Genomic DNA, 17,352 nt, shown 5'->3' with positions numbered 1-17,352 from the left:
CTTTGATAGAATTAACTGGTATAATCGAATGGATGCTCTTCACTGGCATGGTTTTGGCCCTAAAAATGTACAACTAATCTCCTTACTCTACTCTTCACATCGTTCTTTTGTCATGGTTAATGGAGAACAGTCTTCATACTTTACTTTTTATTGTGGTTCACAACAAGGTTGCCCCTTATCGGCCCTTTTATCTATCCTTGCCCTTGAATCTTTTTGTGCTGATTAAAGGACTCTAATGATATCTCTGGATCTCATTTAAATGATGTGCATATTTTTTTATGTGCATATTAAATATTCCCATATGCACATGACATTCTCCTTTATGTTTCTAAGCCAGAATTTCCTCATCCATCCTTCTCTAAAGAGTCAAAAGTATATTCAGAGGTGTCTGGTTGTAAGCTCAATGTGGATAAGCCTGAAGCAATGGCAATAAATTGTGTTTTGAAACCACCTTTGCTGAAATGGGCTTATCTTGGAACCCAGGTAAAACAAAGTCTCTGGGTTCTGGTATAGTAATAATCCTAGAGACACACTAGAATCTGACATGCATATTCTTATCTTTAAATTACCAAACGGACACAAGGTTAGTTACCATTATATTTGTCATGGTGGGGTCTTCTTGATAAAATTTAAATTATGCTACTTCCTACTATTGATGTTTATCTTATGATATTGCATATAAACATTTCTAGGAAATATTTTGTAGCCATTGACAAGCTTCTCTCATGCTTCCTCTGGAATGGGAAACACTCTTGAATATCGTTACAATGCCTCAGGCTGTCTAAAGCTCTGGGAGAGGGATAACTTCCCTGATTTTACCTTTTATCATAAATCATTTGGTATTAGGCAATGTCAGGGTTGATTTCATGATCATCCTGATTCACATTCTAAATTATGGTATTTATTGGAGCTTCATATGATATTCCCCTTCTCTCATAAGCACCTTTCTTTATATGTCTCATCCTCCCAAATATTTGATACCCTCACTTATCTCTCACACATGTTCCTTATTAAAGCTATTTCTGACTGCTCATATATCCTCATATAAAGCACTTTGTTCAAATACCTATCTGGCATAAAAAATTGCTTTTAAAAAAGGTAAATCACTGTTTTGGCAGGATTGGTCAAGTAGGGGCTTGCTCACAATCTCTCAATTGCTTCTACATACACAGGTCGTTCTTCCTTTTGAGAATCTTTCCCAATCTTTTCAAGTACCACCTATGTGTATGAAACAATAGCACTATTGACAAGCTTTGCTCACGGCCACACTTTGGACCTCATTTACAAGGCCCTAGTGGCGCACTGCATCACTGGAGTGTCATTCTTTGATGCTCCAGTGGTGCAGTGTGCCAGCACATATTTACAACACAGAGCCAAGCCACTTTGCGCAGCTTTTCATGGCCTTCCAAATATGGAACCCTTTCTCGCATAGCACTGTGTAAAAGAGGGTTCCATGTGTGTTGCTTGGGGTGTTCCCACACAATACCCATGGAATCAGAAGGAATCTGATGCAGATTTACAAGCCTGATTCCTACACCACCTCAGGGGTGGTGTAAGAATGATGCAACAGAGATACATATATTTATTTTTCCATGTGTTTTCCTCTTTCTATGTGTGTTGCACTCTGAAAGAGAAAGAGGAAAACACTCAACCCTGCAATGCAGGCCTCCTTGCACCATGGTTTCAAAGGTGCCTGTGTTGGCGGTAGGCAGCAATTTGTGCATCAGCATAGAGGAAGAGGACAGAAATGTGTTGTATCTTGTAGGTACGGTGCATTTCTGGCCTTTCCCAGAGGCCAAGGGTGGCACAGCAATGCATTTGCTGCACCGTCCTGCGCCATGGGCCTTGTACATGAGGCCCTTAGTTCCATTTTATCCTCTACCACTCACAATCACGACACGCAGATTATCCCCAGAACCATAGCCACTCCCTTGATAGCCACTCTTATTTCTAAAACACTGAAAAATCTTCCATCAGACAGACTTAAATTTAAAATTGAAATTACCAAGGAATTTGAGTTCAAACCAATTGGTCCACAACTTTCTACAGGAAAACATGGGACAAAATTCACAATGCTGCACGCCCTGCCAAACTCACTCAAACTTTAAATTATTTTTATAACAGGCTTAAATTGGCTTAAGCTTGACTTCTTTGATTTTGAGAACCCTTGTTCACACTGTGCTGGCAGAGCATCCCTACCCACCAGCCTCCTGCTCATCACTGACCTTCACATCATGTGCGCAGCTTGTGCTTATTGGCATCACCACATATCAGTTCCAGAAGCGAAAAGATACTCAGTCCTTTACCACCCCTCAAACAATATGTGTCCCAGTGCCCTTTAATCAGAGACTGTGCCTCCAGCTGCACCTCAACAAATCCACAGATGTTTCTACCAGCTCCATGTTTTTTGTGGGATATTGAGGCAGAATAGTCCAAGACGAAATCAAACTCAGGGAGTAATTTTGGCTAGGGCCTCAGAACTTTGCAAAGGACATACTACTTGTTAATGGAGCAATGTCGAGACAAAATTATGATAACTGACACACAGCTGAATATAAAATATGAGGACACCAACCTTTGCAAGTGTCCAAGATGACTGCTGTACTATGAGTTCCATCTGCCCAGGGAATGAGCAGCAACTGAAGCTGCAGCAGATGGATCAATCCTAAATCTCTGGTGTTGAAATTCGGTGTGCAGAGATTCTTGGAGTGGATCGAGATCAGCAGAAAGCTGAGTTGATTGGCCTAATAACAGATGCAGAGCCAATCTTTGTATGCCAGTGGAGAAAGCAAAATGGTCGCCTCTGCTCTCCTAAGGTCATAGTGTTGGTCTGTTGCTGAATATCAGTGGACCCCAATGGGGGATGAAGGTGCACACTGTAAGAACTGCTTTTTGTGTAACACATCCTGTAATGGTGTAATCAATAGACTTTGCTGGTGTACCTGGTGGCTGCTGAAAAAACATCATCAACATCTATGGGTCACATTCTGATAAACCCACTTTTTTGGCATATCTGTCAACACGGCTGGCCCGTTTCTTACAATGACTCCGTGGATGGTTGGGATTTTAACTGCATTGCTGATTCTCTGGATCGTTCCCACCCACTGCAGCTGATTTTACCCAGGCACCGTATGTCCAGAGTGTTTGCTGACTGGGCCCTTGTAGACTTGTGGTGCAGCAGAAACCCCCACACTCAGGATTATTCTTATTTTCCCCCATGCATGAGCTACACATACAGCTTGACAACTTTTTATGCACCATCACCACACAGACGCTAGTACAAATGTTGATTACCTTGCTCATATATTTTCTGAACACAACCCAGTCCTCCTTCATCTGACCTGGTGCGGACCATTAACCCGGATCGCCACTTGGAGACTGCAACTCCAGACAATTGACGAACCATTATTTCAAGCCATTATTTGGGAGAAAATTAACACTTAATTTGTGGAAAATGCGGGAACAGCGATTACCCCCAAATGGAGTGGGACTCATTTAAGGTGGTGCTCCAGGGATATTGATTGTCAGAGTCGAGGGAAATCTGGGCTACATTTCTCCAAGAACTGCGTGACACAGAGGACAAATTGCAGGATATAGAGCTGTGGCACCCTGAGCACACAGAATTACATCCTAAGCTCTTAGAGGCCAAAGAACATGTGGCGGCACATACAGAGTGGTTACCCTCATTTGACAATAAGGCCTATATGGAGAAAACCCATGCAGGGAGAGATCAACCAAGTCAACTACTAGCCTGGTTCGCTGACCCTACTAGACAGTGGCACACCCATAGAAGAATTGCTCTCACTCATGGGGGACCCTCTCTATTTTCAAGTACCATTAATAACGGTTTTCTGCAGTACTATCAGGCACTATACCCAAGCCGATCACCAGTTGCGGGCAGAACCATACAAGACTTTCTCGCACCAATTGCCCTCGCTCGAATTCCAGCAGATAAGTCCCACACCCTGGGGGTGGACATCACTGCGCAAGAAGTCCTTGGAGCAATCAGAGGACTTGCAAAAAGAGGCACCCTGAGTTTGGACGGATTCCCTTAGGAATTCTATGTGGCATATTCTGTCGAACTGGCCCCCCAATCGGTAGAACTCTGTAAAGCTGCCAAATGCTCCAGTGGGCTCCCACAGACCACCAGGAAAGCACTGATGTTACCGCTCTTGAAGCCTGGAAGACAGGCGAGCAATGTCAAGGCCCACAGGCAGTTATCCATGCTCAATGTTGACTACAAAAAACTGAGCAAAGTACCAGCCAATAGACTTCTCCAACTTATGACACTCATCATCCACCCTGATAGGCCAGGCTTTATCACCGGTCGCAACACTGCCCAAATCATGTGGAGGCTGCTGGCACTACTGGAAGCCACAACATATGTCAAGAGGAGAGCAGCCATCCTAGCCAGGGACATAGAGAAGGCTTTTGACAGCCTTGAGTGGGATTATCTATATGAGGTCATGCTCCAAACAGGATTAGGAAATTGTTTTTTTGCCTGGACACAACTATTATATATGAATACAAAGGCTCACGTCCATTCAGGGCAAACAATAGCCAATGACTAGGCAGTGGAGAGGGACACTTGTCAGGGCTGCCCCCTCTCTCTGCCCCTTTTTGCTATAGCCATGGAGCCACTGGCATGCTTGGCCCAATCAGGAGCTCAGTATGAGGGCATTTGACTAGGCACGGCGATGCAAAGAATAGCCCTTTATGCGGATGTCCTCTTACTGTTCATAGAAAACACCCTGTACACCCTGGCTGGGGCAAGGGCAATGTTGAGTGACTTCAGTGCCATCTCTGGGCTTAGAGTCAACTGGCAAAAATCTTGCTTATTCCCTACTGGAAACGGTGCACAACCCCCTGTGGAACTGGATGAACCTATCTGGAAGACAAGCTGTATTTCCTATATGGGAGTTAAGGTCTATCATGCCTCATCTGATATATTCGAAGGTAACCTGATGCTATTGGTTAGAAAATTAAAGACCCATATAGACTTCTGGAAGACACTATGGGGGTCATTACAACCCTGGCGGACGGTGTTAAAGTGGCGGTAAGACCGCCAACAGGCTGGCAGTCTTTTTTTTAGTATTATGACCATGGCGGTTACCACCATGGTCATCCGCCGCTTCCCCGTTCCGCCCGCTGGGCTGGAGACCTGGGTCTCCAGCCCGGCGGCCGTGGCAATACCGCCGCCGGTAAGGTGACCCGGCTTACCGCCGTGGATTTCCAGCAGTAGGAACCACCATGAAATCCATGACGGTAAGCACTATCAGTGCCAGGGAAATCCTTCCCTGGAACTGATAGGGGTCTCCCCCACCTCCCACCCCCACCCCGACTCCCTCCCCTACACCCCCCACCACCCCTGCCACCCTCCAAAGGTGACAGGGCCCCCCTCCCCACCCCGACCCCTGACATTACCTTACACATACACACCCGACACGCACGCAGGCACCACCAACACACATACACGCACACACACCGACATACATGCCAACATCCACACACACACTCAGACACGTACATCCACATTCACACATTCACATACACATCCATACAGACATACATACAGACAGACACGCGCACATTTCCGAAACACGCAACACCCCTGCAAGCATACACGCACTCACACACCCCCCTACATACACAGACGCACACCCCAATGCACCCACAAAACACACAACACCCCCCACCCCCTTTCCCTAATGGACGATCGACTTACCTGTTCCGTCGATCCTCCGGGAGGGGACGGGAGCCATGGGGGCAGCTCCGCCAGCACCACAACGCCAACAGAACACCGCTGCGCAGAATCACAGGACGTGATTAGCTCGGCGGTGTTCTGTTGGTGTGGCAGTGAAGGGGGAGCAACCTCCACTTCCCCGCCACCTGCAAGTATGGCTGTTGGCGGCTCTCCGTCGGAATAACGACGGAGGGCAGCCAACGGTCATAATACGCCGAGCGGCAAACCGCCACTACTGGCGGTCTTCCGCACGGCGGTCCCTCGGCGGTCTTCTTAAAAGACCGCCGAGGTTGTAATGACTACCTATATGGGGTAGGGCATATGGTCCTGCTGAAACTGGTAGCTCTCCCTCACTTTCTATATCTGTTTTGAACACTGCCCCTTTGGGTCCCCTGATCTTTCTTCACAGCACTTAAGGGCATATTTATGCTTTGTTTGTGCTGAAATAGTGTAATTTTTTTAATGCTATTTCAGCGCAAAATTATTTCTATGTTTATATTTTGAATCTAGACCCGTCTAGCATCAAAATATTGGAGTTAAAGTCCTTTTTGCTTGTGGAAAACTACCTTGCATCAATGAGATGCAAGGTAGGCGTTCCCAGGCAAAAAATGACTCTAAGGGTTCGGCGCCTTATTTATCTTCCTGTGCAAAAATGGTGCACAGGAGGAAGGCGGGCCTAAAAAATGGTGAGAAACTTGCTAAGTGACATTATTTAACGCCTGGGTCAGGGCAGGCATTAGGGGACCTGTGGGCTTTTTTTCCATGGTCAGAGACCATGGAAAGAACCCACAGGTGCCCTTGCCTGGCCCCAGGGACACCCCACCTCCACCCACACCAGGAAGAAATCTAAGGATGGGGGACCCCATCCCAGGTAAGTAGAGGTCAGTAAAGGTGAGTATATTTAAAAAAGATGTTAAGTGCCCTGGGAGGACTAACTTGGGCCCCCCCCTACATGGCACTGGCCCGAATGGCCATGCCCTGGGGACGTAGGTCTCCTGGGCATGGCCATTGTGCTGGAGGGGCATGACTCCTGTCTTTACATAGACAGGAGTCATGTCCATGGGAGTTGTGCGCCAAAATATGGAGCTAATCAGGTTAGAGTCATTTTCTTGACTCTAACCTGACCAGCGCCATTCTTTAATGCACAACCTCCAGTATTCCCTACGCCTCCCCCACGCGGTTAACATAAACTATTTTGATGCTAACCAGGCCTTACCGCCGGCTAATGTCATCCCATAAATATGACACCCGGCTGGGGTCTTTGGATGGCGCGAGCTGGCAGTATACTTTTTGACTCTAAACTGCATTAGCGCAGTTTAGTGTCAAAAAGTATAAATCAGGGCCTTAATACTTTAATGGAGCCCTTTATATGGGGGCAGGGCCACTGGTAGGTAGCCCTTACCACAGTGCACCGAGTGACCTTCCAGGGAAGACTGGCACTTCCAGAATTTGGGCCTAATTACGAGCTTGGCAGTCTGACTGTAAGACCGCTGTGGTGGCGGCCGTCAAAAGATCGCAAAGTGGGCATTCATCCGACTGCCAAAAAACAGCCAAAATTCCAAATCCACCAGGACACTGGAGGACAGAAAAGAGGAGGTCAGACCACCAGCACCCGCCACCCATCAAAAATCAGCAGATCATATTACGATCCACAAATCACAACAGCGGTTCTTCTACAGCAAGAAACCATTGACGGTGTAAACCACGGCAGTCTAAACTCACATCAGTCAGAACACTACACCACATTGGACAGTTTGAATGCCCCACACCTGACACACATTCATACATCTAACACACCAAGACACTGTACTATATAACACAGCCCTACATAACCCACAATCCTTTGCAACCAGAACATCACATGCAGCCGTAGACAAGCAACATTTTAGAGCGATACAAAATGCAAGATTAGCACCCATTCAAATTTCACTTTGCACACATCCCACACCTGCACAATGCATACAGCACAAAATTTACTAACACACACTATACACAACAACCATCAGCCTCTCATCTCACAGTACACACACTTCATCACTAGCAGTTTTTCTTCCTTTTTTCACTACCTCGCTGTCTTTACCACCACTATCATGTCCCCACAAAAACATCCACGTATCACTGATGATGACTTGAGGGTCATGGTGTACGAAATTGTCAGTGTATATCCACACCTATTTGGAGCACAGGTCCAGCAAACATCACGACTGGCAGTGGGCCACCACCTCCTCCCCCCCACCTTCACATCATGGGAGGAGATGGTCTTTGACATCCTGCATCCTGAGGGCCTGACAGGAATACCTGGGAGAGTGGACTCCGGTAAGTCAATACACCATTCATGTCACCAAAAAGGTTTGACTTTCGTGCTCACTGATCACCTTTCCCCACCTCAATGACCACACCACACTTGTGTTCAAATGTTTAAATACCCCTCTCTGGCATGCCACATTTAAACCAAACTCAGCTTAGGCCACAGTGTTTGTGTATGTCATGTGAAGTACAGAGACTCCCAGCACACACTGTTTCACCTGTAAGAAAACCAGAACAGACACCCCATCCTGTGTTCAGAAGAAACCCCTCGCAAATGTGTACGTCCACCCAGACATCGAGGAGGAGCAGATGCCAAGACCAAACCCACTGCCAGGAAGTGAACCTCTCCTGATTGGTTCCCCTTGTGTGTCATTGATACACCTTGTTGACTGCTCTGAAATCTAACTCCATTTACCTATGGTGAAAGGACACTGGACTTGTGTTGCCAAATAGTGTAGCAGCTACCTTGATGATTTAATCTACCATGACAGAACCCTTCATTGTTAAGTTTGTGTTATTTCTGTTTCAAATCACTCATTTTCTTTTGCACTCCCCAATAAACATTTCACTACACACACATCCCACTCCTGCACAACATATACAACACAAAATTTACTAACACACACAATACACAACAACCATCACCTACTCATTTCACAGCACCCACATCTCATTGCTAACATTTTTTCTTCCTTTTTTCACTGTCTTTACCACCACTACCATGTCCCCATAAAACATACAAATTTCACTGATGATGAGCTGAGGGTCACAGATCCTGTGTAAGTGTGATGTATTAACCATATACAACTTCCGTGTATGACAACTATTGCAGCAAACTTTTCCTCTCCCATGTTAAACCTTTGTTATGGTCATCACACATGTACTGGATAGCCAGGATAAATATAGCATGGGAATTGTAACATAGCCATGATACAAATCACATGTATTGTACAACTCCACATATTTATTTGGAGAATAGCAGGCAGCACATAGTGAAGTACTGCTGTGGATTTCAGTGTTTCGGCTTAGGTGTCATTCACCACCAACCCACAGAATGCAGAAATTAGGGACATGTCAGTCTGCACCATCCCAGGAGACAGACAGATTGGTTCAATATATCAAAACACATAAACTTAACATATACACATACCTGAGCTTCCAAATGACCATACCGCATTAAACAGACAAAGGTCAGTACTAATCTCCCCAGTCATGGAACCTTTCAATTACCATCGACAGGTATCTTTAGGCTTCTCTGTCACCTATGTCAGTCTTCAGACACATACACATTGGTCTGCAATGAAGAAACACACTGACAGCTGTGTAGCAGTTAGTACACATACAACACGAAGCATAATGATGGTAGAGGGCCTGGATACCACATTATGACATATGTCAGACACAAATGGACACACACATGGCACCATTTGAGAGACCTTCAATACCAAGCAGGTCATTTTTGTGGAGAAGGACACTTCCATCTCACTGTCATGACAATCTGGGCATATAACTCACATACCACAAATCTCATGTTAAAGAGTACCTTGTTTAATCCATGTCCACTTATCATGCCAGTCTGCAATTCCCATCTGCCTGTGACACTGCCTGGGATTGCCACGTGAGGTTGAGTGAAACACCCACTCTGCAAATCTGTGATTGGCAAAGATAAAATATAGGCCAGAGTGGAACGCACACATCACATTGCCAATTCATAACTACAAATGTGACTTCGATTGTGCATTTTCAAAAGAATGAATTATATACATAACAGTAGTGTACATAACTCCAAGTAACAATCTGCATGCATATCTGAGTCATGGGTTTTGGATCCACTTACAACCTCACTGATGGTGGTAGAAAGAACATTACATGGCATACAGAACCTCAACAATACCCCATGTAATCTCTATTGTAACATCACATCATATACCTTGAGTCAGTTGAAGTACTGATTGAAGAAACCGGCCCTGATGTCTCCAGCTTCATTATCACCATGATCATCATCACTTGGCAAATCTGCATTTCCACCCATAGGAACTGCTGGCTGCCCCTCATCTGGTATGAATGGTATCTGAGGTCTCAGGTTAAGGTTATGGAGCATGCAGCAGGTAGCAGGCAACAATTATTTGATATACCTTGTAGGGTGAGTAGAGAAGGGCTCTTCCAGACTTGTCTATGCTTTGAAATCTTGCCTTAAGGAGACCAAAGTCCCCTCTATGTCATGCATTGTCCTGCCATGGGCCTTATTGAAGTGGACTTCCCGTGGCATGGTTGGGTACCTTACTGGTGTCAATAACCAAGGATGATTTGGGTAGCCAGAGTCCCCTGTAAGGTACAGTTACACCATTCCAAACATTAATCTTGGACATCCACATATATGGTAGCAGCAAAAAAGGAACAGACACACATGACAGCCAGGCCAGACCCTCTCTGTGTATAGTCATGTCATCAGCAGTGAGATATTGCTGTTCCGCATGATGAAGGAATCATGGACTGATCCAGGATACTTTGCACACACTTGTGAAATGTAGAGGTCAGACAAACAAACCACTTGGACGTGTATGGAGTGGAAGTTTTTCCTTTTCCTATATGCCTGTCCATTAGCACATAGGGGAACCAAGGCTAAACGAGTATCATCTGTGGCTCCAACCACATGTACAATGTGTCCCAAAGCATACAAATCTGCCTTCACATGGGCCAAATCCTCACGTAGGGGAAATCTGATGCAGCTGTCCAGATGTTTTATCAATGCAGACAGTACAGCCTTCAAAACCAGAATGAGCATAGGCTGAGACATCCCTGCAGTTAGGCCACTTTATTTTGAAAGGACCCAATGGCCAGGAAGTGCAGCACTGTGATGACTTGAACAATAGGAGGTATGCTATTGGGATTGAGAATGGCAGGCATCAGATCTGTGTGACCAACTGTGAGAGAATAGGGCTGATTGCAGAGGCCCCCTAACTTTTTGCCCCCATTTTCCACTTTTTGCTGGTGTTTTCCTGACTCTGATGGTGCCCTGGGTACTGCTAACCAGTCCCAGGGCCTGTGCTCTGTGTAAACTCAGTCTGCAAATTAGGCTAATTATAATTGGCTAAGTCAACCTACCTATAAGTCCCTAGTATATGGTAGGGCATGTAGGTTTAGGGACCCCAGCATAGGTAGTGCACCCATAGGTTCACTGCTGAGGTGCCCAGTGTCATTTTAAAGGCAGGTCTGTCTTGCTGGCTGCTTTTAAATTAAAGTTATATGCAAATTCGACTTTGGAATTAAAAGTAGTTCCAAAGTCTTAAACTACCTTATTTTTACATATACATCACCCATAAGGTGTGCCCTATGTGCCCCTAGGGCTGGGTGCCATGCAACTATAAGCAGGGACAGTATAAAAATAGTTTATAAGCCCTGGTAAGGTAAAACAGCCACATTTGTTTTTCCCTCATTGTAGTGAATGGCCTCCATAGGCTAGAATGGGAAGGCTTTGTTTTAATTTTTAAAGTCCCCTCAAGTAACAGATACCAGACGTTTGGTATCTAATGAACTGTTATAATAAATCCCACAACATCCAGTTATTGGATTTAATATAACTTGTTCAGGTCAAGAGTTTTAAACTTTACCTGAAAAGTTTCTAACTTCAGCCCTGCAGTGTTTCTGCTGCTGTGCTCTGACTGGCCAGCCTCTGGCAGCCTAGCCAGGCTGCCTTGATGAGTTGTGAAGTGGCCTGGCTCCACAAAAAGAGATATGCCTGGGGGAGGAGATCTCCCCCTCAGCAGATGGTGAAGCAGGAAGGGGGAGGGCTGCCATACTGGTTTTCAAAGGCAGAGAAGGACATTTGGAGCAACCCAGCAACACCCTCACATCCTGCAAACCTAGACAATTAGGTGCCCCCTTGATTATTTTAGGAGAGGGCAGGAGAGGGGTGTGTTTAGGATTTTTAGCCACACCAGTGGGTGGGCTCAGCCAGATGTAACCTCCAAAAATCACTTTCAGCTATGATGGATTTTTGAGGAATGTTGCTCTCTGGGATTGATTTCTGCCACTCTTCCCAGGAAGTGGTCATCACAGGGGGACGGACCCTGCCCCTGATTGGAGAACCAGGACCACCCTGATTTTCACCCAGGAGCAAGGATAAAACTGGCAGACCTGCACCCACACCTCAGTTCCCTGCCAGATCCCTACCAGGAAGAACTACAGAAGAATAAGAACTGCCTTGCTGGACATCTGGCCTAGACCTGGACCCTGCACTCTGAAGGACTGCACCAGCTGCACACTTGGGCTTCTCCACAAGAAGGACTTTGCTTGGCTTCAACTGATTCAAGGAGGGACTCCCTGTTTGCTACATGTGAAACATTGCTAACCAGAGTCCCCTGCTCCAACTTCTGAAGAAACCAACCAGCTGATCACTGCCCAGTGGCCAAAAAGGAGTTTGCGCCAGGTGCATTCTGGGAGTTGTAGTCCACACCCCCAAGGAGCATCTCAGAACTTCTAGAACCTTGGAGTGAGCTGTGGACCCCAAAAGAACCTTAAAAGAACATCTGGAAGAAGATCCAGAAGTTTGGAGAACTTTTGGAAAAAAGCTCCATAAAGGGACCGACCCGCCACAGCAACTCAGGCCGGCTTGCCTCAACCGCGACTCAGTCTGACTTGCAAGTTCGTCCCAGTGAAGAAAATCTCCAAAAAAGAAACTAAGGGGGTGATTCTAACCCTGGCGGTCGGTGATAAAGCGGCGGCCAACCCGCCAACAGGCCAGCGGTCGAAAAAATGGAATTCTGACCCTGGCGGGAACCGCCAACACAGCCCGCCACATTAACACTCCGACCGCGGCGGCGGTGCAGACAAACAGCGTGGCGGTCACCGCCAACAGGCAGGCGGCAGACAATGTACCGCCCACAGTATCACAACTCACCAATCCGCCACCTTTTCCGGGGCGGGAGCCCCGCCGATAAAAACACGGCGGAAACAGACTACGAACGGGAAAACGCGCACCAAAACACACTCCACGAGGAAGGAGGACAGCATGGAACCCGAATTAAACATCCTACCTGCTCTCGTCTACCTTCTCATCTACCACGAGTACGAACTCCGGCGCAGACGACAACGGTGAGTACTGCACCTACGACACACGGGAGGGGGGAGGAGGGAAGCTTACGGCACACACATATGTGACCCCCACCCCCCCAAACTATGTACACACTAATGCAGAGCAACAATGCACAGTGACACCACCCAAACCCCCCTTAAGAATGCAAAGACAGAAATAAATTGGGACGAAAAATTTATATAAAAAATAGACTCTGATATGGAGCGGTCAACTATGCAAAATATCCATAACAAAATGATACTATATACACTGCCATGGAGAACCGAGGCAATTAGTCCTGTACATGAAAGTTAAATGGAACAGTCCGTGGGCTACAGTGTAGCGACACAAGGGCAAAGCCCACACAGGAGACCTGAGTTCTTTGGAGAGAACACTGCAGGGGCATCTGATGAAAAAATTACAGGCACCTCAGGGGGAAGGGAAGGGGGAGGCACCACAGCCACATGAGTCCACGACACCAGATCCACGAAGGGGCCACCATGCCCATTGATGTATCCTGGGGAGTGCAAAGCCACAGTCTCTCAAGTCTCTACAGTGGGTGGGTTGCCCACTTCACCATCCTGGGGAGTGCAAAGCCACAGTCTCTCAAGTCTCTACAGTGGGTGGGTTGCCCACTTCACCATCCTGGGGAGTGCAAAGCCACAGTCTCTCAAGTCTCTACAGTGGGTGGGTTGCCCACGTCACCATCCTGGGGAGTGCAAAGCCACAGTCCATCTGGTGGATGACAGTGTCCACTGCTCAAGGAGGAGGCATGGTGGGCACAGTGAACCATAAACAGTGCTTGAGAGGAAGGGCCCAGCGGAGCGGTGCTTGAGACGGCGGGGCCCAGCGGAGCGGTGCTTGAGACGGCGGGGCCCAGCGGAGCGGTGCTTGAGACGGCGGGGCCCAGCGGAGCAGTGCTTGAGAGGAAGGGCCCAGCGGAGTGGTGCTTGAGACGGCGGGGCCCAGCGGAGCGGTGCTTGAGACGGCGGGGCCCAGCGGAGCGGTGCTTGAGAGGAAGGGCCCAGCGGAGCGGTGCTTGAGACGGCGGGTCCCAGCGGAGCGGTGCTTGAGACGGCGGGGCCCAGCGGAGTGGTGCTTGAGACGGCGGGGCCCAGCGGAGCGGTGCTTGAGAGGAAGGGCCCAGCGGAGCGGTGCTTGAGACGGTGGGGCCCAGCGGAGCGGTGCTTGAGAGGAAGGGCCCAGCGGAGCGGTGCTTGAGACGGCGGGGCCCAGCGGAGCGGTGCATGAGACGGCGGGGCCCAGCGGAGCGGTGCTTGAGACGGCGGGGCCCAGCGGGGCCCAGCGGAGCGGTGCTTGAGACGGCGGGGCCCAGCGGAGCGGTGCTTGAGAGGAAGGGCCCAGCAGAGCGGTGCTTGAGACGGCGGGGCCCAGCGGAGCGGTGCTTGAGACGGCGGGGCCCAGCGGAGCGGTGCTTGAGACGGCGGGGCCCAGCGGAGCGGTGCTCTTCTGCACGGCGGGGCCCTGTTCAGCGGTGCTCTTCTGCACGGCGGGCCCTGTTCAGCGATGCTCTTCTGCCCGGCGGGCCTTGTTCAGCGGTGCCTATCTTCACGGCGGGCCCTGTTCAGCGGTGCTCTTCTGCACGGCGGGGCCCTGTTCAGCGGTGCTCTTCTCCACGGCGGGCCCTGTTCAGCGGTGCCTATCTTCACGGCGGGCCCTGTTCAGCGGTGCTCTTCTGCACGGCGGGGCCCTGTTCAGCGGTGCTCTTCTCCACGGCGGGCCCTGTTCAGCGGTGCTCTTCTGCACGGCGGGGCCCTGTTCAGCGGTGCTCTTCTCCACGGCGGGCCCTGTTCAGTGGTGCCTATCTTCACGGCGGGGCCCTGTTCAGCGGTGCTCTTCTGCACGGCGGGGCCCTGTTCAGCGGTGCTCTTCTCCACGGCGGGCCCTGTTCAGCGGTGATCTTCTGCACGGCGGGGCCCTGTTCAGCGGTGCTCTTCTCGACGGCGGGCCCTGTTCAGCGGTGCCTATCTTCACGGCGGCGCCCTGTTCAGCGGTGCTCTTCTGCACGGCGGGCCCTGTTCAGCGGTGCCTATCTTCACGGCGGGCCCTGTTCAGCGGTGCTCTTCTGCACGGCGGGCCCTGTTCAGCGGTGCCTATCTTCACGGCGGGCCCTGTTCAGCGGTGCCTATCTTCACGGCGGGCCCTGTTCAGCGGTGCCTATCTTCACGGCGGGCCCTGTTCAGCGGTGCCTATCTTCACGGCGGGCCCTGTTCAGCGGTGCTCTTCTGCACGGCGGGCCCTGTTCAGCGGTGCTCTTCTGCACGGCGGGGCCCTGTTCAGCGGTGCTCTTCTCCACGGCGGGCCCTGTTCAGCGGTGCACATCCAGTAGGTCAAGGGAGCCAGACCTGGCCTGGACTCCCTGCTCAGTCGCCCTCCGACCGTGATGCTTCTGGACCCTTCGGGGATGGAGTCCTGGGCCCTTTGTGGTCCTCCTTTCCAGCTGGGATGTGGCATGTGGGGCCCACCTGCTCCGTGCTCCTGCTGCCTGACTTCTCCGCCCTGCTGCCCTTACGCTCCTTAGATGGGGCTCTCGGGCCCCTGCCTCCCTTAGATGATGTGGCTGGTGAAGTGGGCGAACTTTGCTCCTTGGGGGCAGCCGTGTCAGTCCTCGCACGGCGGCCCTTGTGTTTCCTGGTCTTCTTGCCGGGGGGGGGGCTGGATGTGTCCTTGCTGCTGATTGAGGTGTCACTGCTGGCAAAGGGTGGACTCCAGAACCCATGCAAAACAGTGACACCCGAAGCTGGGCTAGTGGTGGCTGTGGTGCTCTTGGGACTCTTTGCAGATGGAGGGGGTAGGTCATCGGAGGGAAAGAGGTCAAGATTAGCCAGGAAAAGTTTTTTAGGGCCAAGGTAAAGGGTAGGAGAAGTGGTGATGGGAGTGGAGGAAGAGGATGTGGTTGTAGGAGAGTCAAGTGTGCTGTCATTGGGTGAAGGTGCTGGTGCTGTAGGCTGTCGTGAGGTGGATGTCTGTTGGGTGGGTGGCTGCCTGCGTTTGTGTGTCTTGGAAGAGGGGGTGACAGACACAGTGGGAGAGGAAACAGGGGACGTGTAAATGGCAGTGGGGGTGGTGACTGCACGCGTGCGGACTGTACAGGAGGGTGTGGTGGTGATGGAAGCACTGGCTGATGTTGGTGTGCATGCAGGTGTGAGTGTAGACGTCACAGGGAGGGAGGAGGGAGACGAGGAGGAGGGGGACACAGGGGTGGCAGTGACTGTTGGAATGTCTGCATCTGGGTGTTGCTTGGGTGAGTGTTTGTGGGATCTGTGGTTCTTGTGTCTGGATGAGCTGCCCTTGGGTGTTGAGGTGTGTGCAGGCTGGTCAGATGGTGTGGATGGGATAGGCTGAGGAACAGGAGACAGAGACAGGCTGGAGGCAGTCAGAAGAGGGAGGCTGGAAACAGGGACAATGGCTGCCGTCAGTGCTGAGGCCAGAGCAGTGAACGATCGTTGATGGGCAGCCTGACCCGAATGAATGCCCTCCAGGTAGGCATTGCTCCGATGCACCTCCCTTTCTACCCCCTGGATGGCATTCAAATGGGTAGTCTGCCCAACAATGAGCGTCCTCACAAGGTCAATGAGCTCCGCACTGAGGGCAGCAGGGGTGACAGGGGCAGGGGCTGAGGTGCCTGGGGCGAAGGAGACGCCCGCCTTCCTGGGCGAGCGGGCACGGAGCGTAGGCTGAGGGGCTGCAGGGAGGGCGGGGCTGGTGCGCTGGGTGGCGGCTGTACCTGTAGAGGCGGGGGTCCCGGATGTTTCCGCCACCGCTAGGGAGCACCCATACGAGGACGTGTCTGTGTCGCTGCTCTCACCACCGGTCCCCGTTGTGGTTCTCCCCTCGCCCTCCGGATCACTGGTGCCCTCGGTGTCTGTTCCTGGGCCCACCGGGGCCTTGTGACTTGCAGCTCCCTCGTGCTCCGATGCCAAATCGCCTCCGCCTCATGATGCTAATGCACACATGCACAAGAAGATGAAGAAGAAGGGTGGGGGGAGAAAAAAGAAGACCAGGTTGAGTGCATGCAATGTCAACACCGTTGGCGGAGAGGACAGACACAGGAGCCTCATGCACTAAGCCGCGCATTCGGGGTACACTACTCAGTACTTCTGACTAAGACAACAGGTCAAGAGACGACAAACGCGCAGATGTGTGAGGCTGGACCATCAATAGCTGTACTTGTCACCCTACAGAGGTGGGGGCCGGGAGCACAGGG

The sequence above is a fragment of the Pleurodeles waltl genome, chromosome 5 (assembly GCF_031143425.1).
Source record: "Pleurodeles waltl isolate 20211129_DDA chromosome 5, aPleWal1.hap1.20221129, whole genome shotgun sequence".
NCBI lineage: Eukaryota > Metazoa > Chordata > Amphibia > Caudata > Salamandridae > Pleurodeles > Pleurodeles waltl.
Note: the sequence above shows the minus strand (reverse complement) of the source record.